The 15,721-nt window shown below is 39.9% G+C and overlaps 1 protein-coding gene across 1 annotated transcript in view; it reads right to left on the bottom strand.

Moving 5' to 3' along the window:
• The window catches only part of KCNV2 (potassium voltage-gated channel modifier subfamily V member 2), a 34,749-nt gene extending 19,289 nt beyond the window's left edge, over positions 1-15,460 (bottom strand). Inside the window, exon 1 of the mRNA XM_005488274.4 lies at positions 15,328-15,460. The gene's annotated coding sequence lies outside the window, so the exon portion shown is untranslated. The remainder of the gene's footprint in view (positions 1-15,327) is intronic.
• Positions 15,461-15,721: the final 261 nt, after the last annotated feature.

Here is a 15,721-nt window from a genome sequence, read left to right as displayed (position 1 = left end):
GACATGTATTAATAGATGTTAATAGGTCACTGACAGAGAGTCCCTTTTTAGCCTTTTTTAAATGCAAGCTTCCAGTGGTGTTCCACCTCAAAAGCTAGTGATCAAAAGAAATTCCAGTGGAGAAGGCATTTAAGCATTCAGGATTGCGTGTTGTCTCTAGCTTGAAGTGAGTACTGCACGTTCAGACTGCAGATGCAGCACCCTGGGAGCTGCAGAGGGTACTTGCATGAGCAATGAAAACAGGATCTGATGGCTTGTACATGCTGATAATGATGACTAACAAATGAAAAGGGGTTTTTGTGAGTTTTTTTCCATTTGTTGTGACTGGATGCCATGGTGATTGGAAGTATAAATAGGCAGATGGTTTAGATGGATAGAAACACTGGTTCTTTATGGCATAAAATACCAGTTTAGCTAAAAAATTCTCTGCACTACAGCATAATGCTTGCACAGCACATTTATCTACCCTGAGATCAAAATTACTTTTTAGGAAGCAGTCTTTATCTCCTGGGAGAAGCAATACTTTGGGGTTTTAAAGCATTTCCTGGGACAACGCCATAATGTCAGAACACCAACATATTTTGGGAAGGAAGGATCTTCTAAGAGACTTAGGGGATAAAATCTTCCTCAGAGTAGTTTGGAACTGCGAGGTTTGGAGATTTTCTGACAGAATCGCAGCAAAGTGCTAGATAAAAATATTACACTTGTCATTTTTCATCAGTAATGCCCTAAAGGCAAATTTCATTTATCAGGCCTGTTCACATAAGAGTTTATGTCCTGTCTAATGAACCCAAAAAAAAAAAAAGAAAAAGGAATTTATTTCTCTGTTTTAATTTGTTGCGTTAGCTGTAAAGTTAAATTATACTAATTGTTTACTGTGTTTGTGAGAGCTGGAGTACCTTAAGTAATTAATTACCCTGGAGTTATTGCTGCTCTCTGCGTGATAAGTGTAATATTCAGTATGCTGATGAGACCAGACACAGCCTTTCTCCCTGCCTTAGTGAATTCAGCAATATGATTAAAATGCAAGACCTTGCAGTCTCCCCAGCTGGGAGCAGTATGTGAAAGCACAGCTGTAGGTGTGGATAGACAGCAAACAGAGAGCTTTGAGCATGACTTTGTAGGGTTTAGCATTGGACAGGTCTCTGTGTCCGTGATGCAGACGAGCAAAGGCTGAGCCAGGTCACCAGGTGCAAGGCTGAAGGTGTCCTAGTACACTGAGGTCAGAAATTCAAATTGCACTGCTACCAATCCCCTCCTGTCAGCTTCTGTGGAGAAGTGCATGGCCCAAAGCTGTGGCCTTCCCTGGCTAACCTTCCCTGGCTCTGTGTGCTGAGCATGACACTGTACGGTATGGGGTATTGCTGTGCTCAGCTGGGGTCAGCTGTGCTCCTGCATGCCCTCTGATGGCCTGGGGCGAGGGGCAGAAAAGGCCCTGATAGTGTGTAAGTGCTGCTCAGCAATAATGAGAACATCTCCATGTCATCAACACTATTTTCAGCAAAAATCCAAAGCACAGGCCCATACTGCCTACTAGGAAAATCAACTCTGCTCCAACCAAAACCAGATCATCTGTGAAGCCCCTCACACAAAGACACTGTGTGTGCTAAAGTTTTCCTAGCTCACAAATGAGACTAGATGAATTCTTAGAATAAAACATGAAGGACAGTTGTGAAGGAAGACAACTGCATTTAAGTGACAAATCATTCTGTCAAAGTATTCTGTCGAAGTATCACTGTATGGTGTCCTTAAATTCTCCCTAGGCACCCACAGATGGCTACTGCCAGGGAGCAGACAGTGGGTGAGATAGACCTCTGAAATGCCCTGGCACAACTGGTATTTTCTCCTCATGTGATGACCTTGTCCATCTGTTGTAACTGTTGTCTGTAATGTGCCCACTGACAGGAAGTTATGAGGGCAGCACAGCCTTGGTATTCTGTATTTATAAAATCAAGGGAATTTGATTAAATATTTTGTGTTCCTAGTACAAGTAACAATGTTGAGAGAAATGATAAGTATCTCAGTGCTGCAGCACATTCCTCTGTAGCTGGTGCTTGTACAGTGGTGCCAGTTCCATTTCTGCCTAAATGACTTTCAAATGTACAGTATGTACATATGTCTGTGGTGCCATATTCAGCAAAGGTGTTGCATGAAATGTTTTAAAGGGTTAGTTTAAACAGAAAGCAGAGTGTATTCCTCTTTGAAGCCTGCACAATAGAATTTTTTCCTAGAGCTGGTAATCTGCTGCTGCTACTGGTTGAGAAATGGTAAGGGAAAACCATTGCCTTTGCCAGATAAAGCTGATTTATAGGGTTTCTCAGGGCAAGGGTTGCTCCCTGGCTCAGAGGGGATGTTTTGCAGGCACATCTGGAATCAGAACTACTGAATGTAATTGTGATAATGCAACTTGTCCTTCTTATGGCATTTTTTACTTGTTGCATTGAGGACACAGCTCTCCCAAATGGTCTAAAACACTTAAGTGACTAGGTAAAACAACTCCAGATATGTAAAATCTAAACCACGCAGCAGTCCAGAAAAATGAAGCCCAATGTCTTGCATTATCCTACTGCGCCATCTTGTCAGTTGCTATGAGTACCATCAATTCAACAGCTGAACTACCCTCACAGGAGCTGGCTATCTTGGGACTCCATATGGCCCTTCCTCCTTCTTGCAGCCCATAACCTAAATATGTAACAATTCATTCACCATCACACTGAGAATCTCTGTTACTAGAGTGACACAATTGCTGTGGAAACAAAAGGCAATTTGGGGACTTTTGCATAATGTTCCCCTCTGAATTCCAGGCTCCCTCTCTCTCTTCTCAAAAAAAAAAAAAAAAAGGGTCTTATTTCACCATGTCTCGTGGTATGAAATATGTAATTCACAGGAGGGTGTGCCTTCATTACACTACACCTTAAAAATAACAGACTACTCTTCAGGAAAGAAGTTTTCATTTTTGGAAAGAGACAGTTTATCAGCCTTCCCTCTGCCACAAGGTCATCTTTATCCACTGAATGCTATTAAAGATCAAAATAAGGTTCAGATTTTTCAGCTGATGAGATATAGGAGAAAAAAAGGCAGAAGGCATTTCAAAAAGCAAAACTGAAAAAAGTAGAGTGATCAGTGCCTCCCACTGCAGGTGCACACTTGTCATTTGTGCGCCTCAGGGTAAGAGGGAGTCAGAAGTGCTTTCAATTTACTGTATTTGATTTCACTTCTGAGAGTAACAATCTGTTCAGGGACTCTAACTGTGACGCTGGAAGTATGTCAGATTTTGGATTTGCATTAATGAAGGATTTGGAGAAGAGAACAATACACCACTCATCCTAGCAAGTGTACTCAGAATACCCTTCTACAATTACCTGTTTGGCACAGGTTTTCAAATGCAGTATTTCTTGAGGTAAAATGTGTCATGAACAATTCATTTGCTTTGGCCAAAATGCGACGTTCCCAATGTAATTTGGAATCAGGAGAGAGGATGATGAAGAGCCTGCAGGGCATAACATAACTTGAAGAATCCTTATGGCTGGGATAGCGCTGAGCAATCCTCAGACAAATCATTAAAGATGAATGATAAACAGGTTGAAGAGAACAAGGATTCCAGTAAATGTTGATGGATCAGTCAGAGGAGTTTAGCTGACATCTCAACTAACCTGTCATTTGAGAAAGGATTTTTTTGGCTGTGAGTCACAGAATCATTTAGGTTGGAAAAGACCTCTATGGTCACATCTAACCTTTGACTGATCGTCACCTTTTCAATTGGAAAAGCAGATCAAAAGTTCTTGGAAGTCTGTACATTTTTTAAACTCCCTTGAGAACTGAATGGATATGTAGAATTTGGCATTACCAGGGTTTCTTTATCCTGCAGCATGCAAGTTTGAATCACCAGTTCCATAGACAAGAGGTTAGTACAGCAATTACAACACACTTTACAGCCTTTTTCTCTCAGGACAGCTAAGGTTGAGAGTTGCTCAATCTGGTCTCTGTGAGGTATAAAAACATGATGCCATTAGATCTCATTAATGAGCTGCTGAGAGCCACACTCCACAGTAAGCAACATCTCCATTTTCCCAGGCAGTAAATCAGCACTACTCCATTAAGTTTAAAGGGCTCCAGCTAATTTACACCAACTGAGGGCATTTTGCTGTAAACTTAGGCTCCTGCAGTATATGGGTTGCTTCATTCATCACACAATCACAGCTATCTCTAGCTGGCAGACAGCACCTATTCAGATCCTTAACACAGCACAATAAAGCACAGTAAAGCAGGAAATGGATAAGAACATGAGGCCCTTCTGGGATTGTATGGTGTATGTATATTTTCTGAACATTATATGGACTTTGGCTTATGACTCAGCCACTGTGCTTGGGGATAGGATAAAAGAGATTAAAATCTCTGCAGGATCGTAAACTATATATAATGTAATGATATATCTAACATAATTATAGGACAGTGTAGATCCTATGCTAGTCCATTTGTGCAGTATTTGTAATCTGTCAGAAGTTTAGTATAGCCTTTAAAAGACTTTAAAATGCAATATTGCAACATTTCTGGCTGTTGTAAACCTGAAACAAAGGATAATATTAAAACTGCAGTTGAATGAGAAAGCATTTCTCATTGGGCTTTTTGTTCTCTTGAAGCTTTTTCAGAGCAATTTAGTTGAGCTCAGAAGAGAAACAAGGAATAATTCAAAATTTATATAAATAATTTTTTTATACTGAATTAGGGCATTTCTACCTTAGATAGTAAATTTTTCTACTTTCTATCCTTTAGTGGGGCTCCTGCTTTTAAAGATCAGTAGCACTAGTCTGAAGGAGAAAGCCTTAATGGAATTTAGAAATCTTTGTATAGACCATTTAAACATCTGTGAAAGAATACAAATGTACATATTAGCCAATCAAAAATTTGTGGTTTTTTCCTACTCTGCCAAAACCTGAGCTGTTGGTACTTCTGTACCCAATCTCGCCTTTCCAGAAGGACTGGTCCCTGCTGCTATGCTCATCTGTGACAACAGAGGGATACTACCTGGGCAGCAGGCACCCTAAGCAAGCAAAAAATGAACAAACTGAGACTCTTCTGCCCTTGCATTGGTTACAAGGAATACATATGTCGCAACTATTGGGAAGTTAGTTAAGAGAATGATGAAAGGTTCAGGCTGTGAGGAGGAAAGAACTAAATAACTATTTTTTTCTGTCCTTTTTTTTTTTTTTTTTTCTTTTTAAGGGTACAACAACAACAAAAAGCTATTTAATTTTTGAAGGGTTTTGAAGGCTGAGATTTGTGAGTGGATGAAAAGGTGAATCCTGACAAAGGAGTGGGGAGGGGTGTAAGACAGATCTATGTGTGGAGCTCCTACTAGGCAGCTCTTTGTTCAAACTATGAAAAGTTAAGTGGTTTGTATGTACAGAACCAAGGTTTTCGACAGAGGGGCTAAAAGAACTTTAGAGATGAAGGTAGCAGGGAAGACAGAACACTTACAAGGAATAATGCAATAAAAATAATCCATTAAGAAAATACTACGTGGCATGCAGCATCGGTGACCTTGGTGTATCCCCAGGGAGATTAACAGCAAATCTTAGGTTCTTAAGTCTAACACCAGTAGGTGGACTGTCCTCAAGAGACAAATCTATTCTAAGCTCCAGAGGTTCCATTACAAAAGGAAAGAGATGGTCTTGCTGCACCTGCAGTCAGATTCCCTGCTTGAACAGCAGATGATTGCAAGACACATTCTTAAGTTGTTAGCTCATCACCAGTTCTGTTCATTGAAATACAGCTGCATCAATAAAAATATAGAAAATCCATTATTGGATTGTGCTATGGGCTCTTTCAGCCTGGTGCTGAAAATGTTTTTCCAGCTTTAGTTTCTGATTCTTCCTTCAATTCTGTGGCTGCTTTGGCTCCCATTTTGCCTGTTGCATGTTTACCAAAATTATGCTAACCTGTGGACTCTTTAAAAATTACAAGAAATCTACAAAACTTCAAGAGAACTATTGTCCTGTTCTTTTTGGGGGAAAGCAGCTTGGGGAAATCCTAATATGGATGCCCCGATCCCCCTCCCCCTCCCATTCTGGGAGGAAGTATTTTAATATTGTGCAGGGCTCTGGTGTTTGGAATGATTCCTGAAGGCTTCACTTTGTGGCTCTGAGGATTGTGATAGGCAGCTCAGTTAATAGATCTAGTCCTGAGTATGGAAAACATGACTATTATGACAATGAAAAAAACATTTTTTTCAAGAATGTTATGATTATATATTTTGCCTGAATGTCATTTTTTATATTACACTCTGTTCCCAATGGAGTGGAAATCCTTTAGGGTAGGATCACTTTTCCTGTTTCTATTCATTATTGAGTACAGTGGAGCCCCTACTTTTATAGTGAATTTGGGTTATGCTGAAATGTCAACAACATTAAAATAAAGATGATAATCTTATATTAACTTTCCCTGCTATTGTGCAATGAGCTGCACACTCAGATTTCAACATGTCCTAACCACCTAATTGCTGCTCTCTGGCTCTAGAGCAAGCCTTTTCAAATTTCAGACTTCAGATGTGCCCCAAATAAAAATGTGGCCACACAGTGGCTACACAGCAACATTAAAGTGATAGGATGTGACAAAATACCAATCATTTTTATTGAGGTGGATTGTAATTATTAATGCTGAATTAGATGGGAAAAGCAGCTGTGTCCTGCTACAAAATTCTCAGTGGTACAGCTTCATTTTGTAAAGAGGAATTCCAGTGTGATTTCTCAGCTCAGACTGAGACTTTCTACATTTCCTGTGGGAGTAAAAGTACTCTGACTCTGGTCACTGCAACAGGAGTTCCCTGAGGGCTTGCTCTCTGCATAACTTTGTCATATGTGAATTTCTCATGTGAGATCTCCCATTCAGGAGCTATTTGGACATGCTATTGAGTCTAATTAGAACACAAAAGGACTGGAAAGACAGGGAAATGAATGAGAGGAAAATGTACATCCTGTGTTTTCCAATTCTCTGTTAGCTGCTAGTAGGAATGCAAATGGCCCCTGGCTGTTCAGTGATTAGACAGTACCCCAAACAGAGAGACTTCACAGCCCGCAAGTTCTGCTTTAGGTTGTATCACCAAAGCAGATCTATCCTGACTCATGACATTAGGACCTGTGATTTCATGCAGCCACTGGTGCTCAGATGCTGGCTGCTGTTTCCACAGTTTGAAGCATGCAGTTCAACACCCATTCCTGCTGCCCCATTCTGCTGCCCTTTGCAGACAGGCAAGAGTGTGTGAAGGCACTGGGCCTTGCCTAGACGAGGCTACAGGTGCTGGAGATGTGGCACAGATTACCAAATATTATTTATAATTATATTTACAAGGAAACAAAAGGCTAAACTTGCAATGCTACACAAGAAAGTCTGATAGCTATATAGATAAATTGGATTAATTGAATTTTGTAAGAAAGATAGATATTGACTTTAACTATATGAATGTGTGGTAGGCAAAATGGCTTAATAACCCTAATAATAGATCTGCACACATGCTGTATAGTCTTTCTTTGTTTTCTTTGACAGCCACAGGCTGTGACAGATTGAAAGTCAAGGTCATAACATTCTCTGGGACTCTAGATGTTCTTGCATGTGATGCATCCATAACATTAAGCTTCAAGACTGGAAAAATTGTTAATGATCAGTTTTCCTTCTGTGATAACAGCTACATGAAACTCAGATAAGGAATAGGGGCTCGCTGTGCTTTCTTAACATTTATAAACATTTGGTTAGGGATACATCAACACTTTTCACTTCTATATGTAAATTGCTGTAAAACTAACATTTGCAGAGGAGAATGAACAATTTAGATTACTTGATATAAGATTTGGAACCTCTTCTCCTATTTTTTCTCCAGTTTTCACTACATTCTCCTTTTTCACTACATTTCACTACATTTTTACTACATTTCACTCCACTAATTGTGGAGTAAAATTGGTTATTATTGCTACTATTTTGGTTCAGCCATCACTGTGAAAAAACAAGCAGCGTAATTTCTTTTATTTGTGATGGTGCTTCAACACTCCAGCATTCACCAGAAGGTGCAATAATGGGCACTGACAGCAAAGACCCTGAATATTTGGCTGCCAAATCTCATCACTGGAGTGATGAGATGAAGTTTACAGCAGAGGAAATGACTACTTTTTACAGCTACAATTTGGGTGGTTTTTTTACCAGCCTTATATTTTCTTCGTAGAAAAATGTCTTTTTAGATGAGAAATTATAGCCTGCAGAAAACATCTGCTAGTAAGTTGATTAATTAAAGATTACATTCCCTGAAAGCAACTGTTGTGTCAGTCAGACTGGAAATGAGAGAATACAGAAAGCATGGCTGAAAGGCTGGGGGATATAAGAGATGGTCGATATAATTGATGGTAGTAAAGGTTTCTGACAGGTCTGGATTTACAGGTCTGGAACAAGCCATGGTGTACAAATAGGCCAAAAAATTTGGAGGTTCTTCATTCTTAGTAACCCAAGGAATTTTAATTCATTAAGACACAAACTACTTAAAGCTCTCCTGAGTGTACAAGTGTGCAATTTTCCCCTATCTGCCTGCCTCGTAGAAAGACACCAAAGGCAGGTGGGTTACATCCTCCTGCTAACAGTAGCCTCGCTGAAAGAGCCATGGCAGAAGTTTGAAATCTTCCACTTGTACTGGGCTTTCTCAGGTATCCTCTGGGGACTGCTGCTTTTCACCAAGCAGAAGTGAGAAGCCAAAGTGCCATTCCCAGGCCCTCTGCTGGGAAGCAGCAGAGAGAGCCCTGAGCCCCGTGGGGTGGTCCCAGGCTGGAGCATTCTCCGGCCTCTTCCTCAAAGTGTGCCAAGCTCCAAGCCCGTACTGCACCTACCTGATATTACAGGGTTGATTTAGGGGAACCTAAAAATCACTTGAAATTGCACTTTCTCTGTGGAGTCAGCCATGGGGCTCTGTGTTTCACACCTTCTTGGGCACCAAGTTACAGAGCGTGATTCTAACACAGCCAATGCTGCCATCATGCTTGTGTCTTTAGTGGCATGCTTGGACCATTGTTCTGGAGCTGCAATTTTTCACCAGGCATCTTGGCAATTAAGAACTATTAATTCTGGAAGATTTATGGCTCATGAGTTCAATAACAGTTGCAATTTGTTTTCAGACCTTTCCCAGGCTGCTGCTGAATGGCTGAGGGCCACTGAAGCCCCAAAACAAATTGTGTGTAACCATACTGTGATGAGCCAAAAATCTATGTGTTCTCTATAATCTTTCTCTCATGATGGTGTACTGGAGTCTTTCTGTCTATTTGGTTTCTATCTGTAATTGGGTGGATAAATAATTTTGTATGCAGAAACCCTTCACACTCGTTCCCAACAGTCAGGGGATACCCACCCTGCCCTCTGAGGAGGGAAGTACACCAACTGTCTTCCTGAGAAATTCAGATTTGCAGTAGCAAAACAGCTCATAGGTTTTCTGCTTTGAGATCCAATTAACCATCTTTGAATTCTTGAGCAGGAAACTGCCTGGAGAGCCTGGTTTTTATTCAGCTTCATAGTACAATGTTTGGCCTCAGCTACCAGTTACAGGACCCAAACCTCTTTTGTTTAAAAAGTAAAATCTCAGTTTAGTAACATGACCCCCCCTTCAGCTTGTCTAAGAAAGACATACAATCACAAGATAATTGAGCTGGTAGAGAAGAAGCTCTTGGGAAAGAATCTACAAATATAGGAACAACGGTCCTATTTTAATTCAATAAAACAACTATTTGTTTTCTTTAAAACATAATCTAAAATTAAAATAGTAGAAACCAAAATGAGATTGTCTCATTATTACAGGTAACTCTTGATGAATCTCATGCCATAGAAACAAATGTTTGTTTAAATCACAGGAAAGAAAATATGTTAGTACACATGTTCTGTGGTGTAAAGGGAGTAGAAAATGGTCTAATAAGGATCTATCCTCTGATGCAGAATTAAGCCTACAGATTAATACTCAAGCATAACAGCCAGTTGTTCTGAGGAATTATTGCAGACTGCCCCATAGTGTAAAGTACAGCCCTGAGCCTGGGAAAACCCATTAACATGAAAGACAATGGAAATGCTAAACTAGGAATTTATTATCTGCTGCCTTTCTTTCCCCTCTTTCTTACAGCAGAAAACAGACTATTAATGCAATATATGAGAACAAATTGAAAAGGGCCAGACAGAAAACCCCATTTCCAGCTGTTCTAACAACACTAATCTACTCCCTTGTCTGCTCGGCTCCCTTTAAAGGGAACATTCAGCATTACTTTTGAGCATGACACAGCCACGCTCTGTGTGTGTATGTGTGTACGTGTGCATGTGCACGTGGAGAGGGCACATTTTGGAAGCAGCATCACACTGCAATTTCTCGATTTTTTTGGCAGCTGGAGCATAACATTGCCTTTTAAGTAGATTTTCTTGCATTTAATTTGTTGGATTAGCATAACTAAAATGGTGGTCATAGGACAGAAAAACATTGTGTCTCTGTCTTCTTTTCTTTATTGGCTTGCCCTCTGACAGTATTGTATTTCACTGTCTGCCAGCTGGGTGACAGACTGCCTGATGAAAATTTATCATGCTGCCCTCCGTGGTGGACACAACAACGTGTCATGAGGAAAATATCCATGACATCATAGTTTTAGCCTCTGGTGGATGTACACACAAAATAGCACAAAAAACAAAGGTTATAAAGCAACTGTTTCAGAAAAGGCTATTTCTCTGTGTGAATTCTCTTGCTCCTGCTGGTGGCTGACATTGTTATATTTATTAATTTTCTTCCATTAAAACACATAACACTATTACATACCAAAAATTAAAAAATATTCTTTCCTTAAAAACAATAATTTGCTCTGTTTCATAGGTCTTCATATTCAAGTACAGGGTTTTTTTTTCTTTCATAAGCCCTGAAATACCATGGTTCTTTCTGCTTGTAACACATATCACCCAAATCAGTTCATGTCTCACAGCAGTGTTGGATTTACATGTGCATTTGAATACATCAGAAGATAAAATTTTGCTCCCAATGATTTATTTAGTTGTTTTTTTTCTTTTTTAAAGTAACACAGATGATTCTACCCATTTAAATATTTAAACCTGTGAAGATGTCCTTTACCAGCCAAGGCAGTTTGAATTTTAGAATGTCACTATTGAAATATGTCATATATGTTTTCTTTGCATAATTTCAAGTAAGAGAATTCCTTCTGGCATTTAACACCATGTGGTAAAAATAGATTTCTCAACCCAAAAATTTGAAGAAAACTCTCTTTTGTTTTTTAAAGGCAGATCAAAATTATCCTAGAAGAGACGGGATATTCTAAACTCAGAGTGTGTCCTTAAAGCTTCATTGATTTCTTAAGCTGGTATAATTGTGGCAAACCCTATCAACTCAAGAAGATTAAATTGCTTTGCAATAAATATACACTCCAGAGTTTTACAGCATCACAGACATTTTCCCCTTGCACAAAGACTGCTGTTTCCTGCACAGAGCAGCCAACAAGATGCCTGAAAATTGAGATAGAAACTTTTGCTGTAAATTTAATAAATTAATCTCAGTAATATCTTCATTACCAGTACCATTTAGGCTATTCTGATCCTGGAGATTTTTCTTCTGCAAAATGTGTCCTGCTGAACTTAGTTGACTGTTACCTTCACACTATTGCTTTGTCTATGAAGCTGCTACTTTGAAGAAACCAGGTTTCAGTTCCAGGGTTCCAGCTTTGTGTGGATGTTTGAGGAAGCACCGTGCTCCAGACTCCATGTGATCATATCTCAGACACTGAAAATTATATTCTTTTATTATGAAAAAGGAAATTATCTCTGACACTGAAGCAGTAACTAATTAAGAAACCTTCCTAATACATGGTACTTTTTGTAATTTGTGCCATTCTTTCTCCCCCTTTATCTGAAGCTAATAATTTTGTTTTGATTTTGTTGAAAACAGGGCAAACATTCATAAACATACAGGAAAAATAGTTGTTCCATCTTAAGTGTGCACAATGCTACACCTAATGTCAATTGTTATGCCTGGGTACAGGTCATGAATGTATCTCAATATGGGCCTCTCCTTCTTTAGTTGCACGAAGTGAATTTTAATTAATTGTAGTAAGGATGCGAATGACAATACGACAAAATTTGTTGCTTGTTTTACACCAAACAAGCTATTCTATTTTGCCTCTTGTATAATCGATTGTCTGTACACAAAAGATAAAAAAAAGAGCTGGTCAAGGGTTTAGTGCTGTTCAGCTACCGTTTGGCATGCCCATTAAATTACTGCACAAAGCAGACAACAATGCAGATTCAAGCCCCGAATCTTGTGTTAACTTGACTGCATAAAGGGGTCTCCAAGTTTAAAAACAGTTGAACAAAAGAGCCACCATGGAGTGATTAAGACTTATTTGGGTGCTGGAGTGCACAGCTGCTGCAGGGAGGAGGGGGAGAGACAGCACACATCCTCAGGGCTCCCTGTGCTTGGCACAGGTCCCAGCTGAAAGGGAAGGAACTGAGCAACCGAACAACATTTGTGTTCCTTGGCTTCTTCAGGGCTGTCCCAGTCCCCCAGCCCCAGCAGGATCAGTCCCACAGGGCAGTACGCTGCAGAGGGTCTGCCAGGCTGCAGCAGGGCTCCAGCGAAGTGTGCCGCACTCCAAAGTGCTCAGCTGTCCTGCAGGCACACCTTGTTCAACTCTCCTGCAGGCACACCTCTCTGCTCCCTTTGGGATACTGCACAAGGGCAACGGGAGAGAAGCCAGCTGGGGGAGTGGTCTGCCAACTTAGCAGTGAAATTTATTTCTTCAGCACGCAAAATTGAATGCTCAGCACTTCAAGCACAAACTTGAGCACTCAGCAGAGAAAAAAAACCCCCTTGATTGTTTTGATGCCATCAACAATACAGGGGTGACATAGCTTCCAGCAGAAAGATGTCTCTTCCTATAATACTGACTCTGTTGTCTTGCTTCCTATGTAACTGATTATCCCAGACTGCTTGTGTTTGCTAATGACTTCAGGAGTTTGTTGAGAAGGAAGATCAGCACCGTAGAAACTAAAAATGAAAGCATCACGTGGCAATATGAACCCAGAAAGGAAACATTTCTTCATGACTGTTATAAAAAAGACAAATTACAGTGGAAAAATGCCTACCTCCAGGGAGAAGGCAGTGCAGGATTGGAACCAAAACAGGCAAAGTCAGGGAACCGTTTACATGTTCAGTACTCTGGTTTTATCAAAGAGCTAAAAAATTACTGATTTTTTTTTAATGCCACCAGGAAGTTTTCTAGTACCACACTTTATTCACTGTCCTCCTTTAACCTAGCAAAGGATGGGCAGATTGGTACAGTGCATTCAGCTTCTATGCCAGTCTTCTGTCCTAAAGACAAAATGGTATACTGATACAAGCTGTGTTAACTTGATTTTTACTTTTTGTCTTTGGGATGAAGAAACTAATCAGCCCCAGACACTTTCCTTTGTCTCTCCTTTTACTTACAATTTTGATAAATTCTCCACTTCTTTGGGACATAGATGGTTTAGCACTATCACGATGTAAATGTTGCAATCACAGCAATGTATTATAATTTTGTTAAGTTTAAGAGAAATCTTGATTTAAAAAATATTCTTAGTAGCATAGTCCTATAAAACTGAATAGAACCGTTTGAAAGTCAGCAACACTATGTCCTTAAGGTCTTTTCTTACACTATTAGCTTGAAGCTTTTGAAAATGTTTTTATGCTGTTAATGTATGACCAGTACAGTAGGCATGTGTATGAGACTTCCAAACAACATAAAGTAAACCCAGATTATTATTGAACTTCCCATGTAACCTGAATATATGCACAATATGAGTCTAGGAGCTACTGATTGAGGTTGAGAGTTAACAAAAAAAAAATCAGTCTTAAGCAAGTCAACATATAAACTTGCTTCAGGAGTCAGGTCCTGAAATATATTTCTTTTCATTGAAAGCATTACACTAATTGTGCCAAAGAACTCATTCTTACTACTCTGATGGCTGACATCTGCATTTGAGTCCATTTCTCTTTTCAAAGAATAATACCTTGTTTTGTGTCCTTGTACCAGAAAGCCTTGTCAACTCATTGCTAGAAGAAACCAGCATCATAAAGATATGTTAATCAAATCTGAGTAATAAAGTCTGATCTAAGTTGCAAACTCACACCTTGCCCAGCCAAGCAGCCTGATTTAGCTTTGAAAGGAGCCCTGCTCTGAGCAGTAAGCTGTACAAAATTACCTCCAAGGATTCTTCCACGGCTATTTGAAATCCAGTTAATGACATAATATTCTGTGCTTACTCTTTCTATTTCTTTCAAACATGCATCTTACTAATGCAGTAAGTCTAGCAGAATGAACATATACATTATGTGGTTGGATTAAACTTCATATATGTAGTTTCATATATGTATATATTACAATTCATATATGTAATTTCTGTTTTCTCTCTCATTAAACTGCATGTTTAATGCAAAATCTTACAACTAACAGAGAAGTAAACATCCTTATGGTACACATCTGCGGTTTAGGAATGGTGTTCCCCAGTTCAATGCCCCCACCAAGACTCTCCCAAACCAAATTGTCATTCACTGCCCCCCTTCCCCTAATGCTTCCCACTCCAGCAGGACGGAGAGGAGAATCAGAGCCACAAAAGGTTAAAATCAGGTTGAGGTAAGAGCAATTTACTGGAAACAGCAAAGCGATAAGAAAATTAACAGTAACAAATACCATATTAACAACAAAATGTGTGAGACATAGAAATCATTTACATGGAAAGCCCACAAGGAATCCCAACCAGCTCTTCCCCACCATGCTTTCTTCCATCCAGAAATCTCAGTCTTCTTAGAAGAGAGAGTCCCTTAACCTGTCCCTGGCAGTGATCTGAGGTGATATGGTGTAACATCGGGGTCTGGCCATCCCCACTCTTGGCTGTTGCCAAAGATATACCCTGTCCTTGGCCAAAACCAGGACAAGCACCTACACTGCTCACCAGAAAAAAACAGAGGCAGAGCACCACAACAACTCACCTCAGGTCTCTGCTAAAATTTGGTTAAGTCATGGCATTGGGCATCTTTGAGTGAAATCTGCTCATACAAGTGTGCTTCTGCATATGAGTACCACTAAGCACATGCACCCGTCATTCCACTAGAGCTTTACAAGCTCTGGTTTACATTTGTAATAGCACCATGACTTGGTACAAGTGGGAAAGCTGAGGCAGAGAAGAGATTTGTCTTAGATGAAGCAGGAAACAAATAGCAGAATAAGTGCAACACACTTTCCACTTACTTACCACGTGAGCTGTTTAATAGCCTTTCATACATACCTAATCTGAAGGCAGCTGCGACTCCTTACAAAGCACAGGACTGTATTGTCTACACTTCTAAGGTCCATGAAGCTTAAACAATCAAACATGATGGACCAGCACACAGAAACTCCAGAGTGCCAACGAATCCCACGACAATTCCTCTTCATAGCTAACTGTGTCAGCTTGTGTGCTTAAGATAAATTGCTGAGCAAGGCATTTTCTTCTGTGCCAGGCTGAGGATTTCTCTGAGTTTTGTTTCCTCTTTCCAGTGAACTGGGCTCTTTTTCAGTACACTTCTCTGTGTACTGCTTCTAAAAGCAAACAGTAAGTTCCTAGCAAATCAAGCTACAAATTTGCCAAGATGAGAAGACATTGATTCGATTTCCTCCCTATTTGTAACAAATACAAAGAA

Source organism: Zonotrichia albicollis, chromosome Z (assembly GCF_047830755.1).
Source record: "Zonotrichia albicollis isolate bZonAlb1 chromosome Z, bZonAlb1.hap1, whole genome shotgun sequence".
NCBI lineage: Eukaryota > Metazoa > Chordata > Aves > Passeriformes > Passerellidae > Zonotrichia > Zonotrichia albicollis.
Note: the sequence above shows the minus strand (reverse complement) of the source record. Positions and strands in the feature narration are given on the sequence as shown.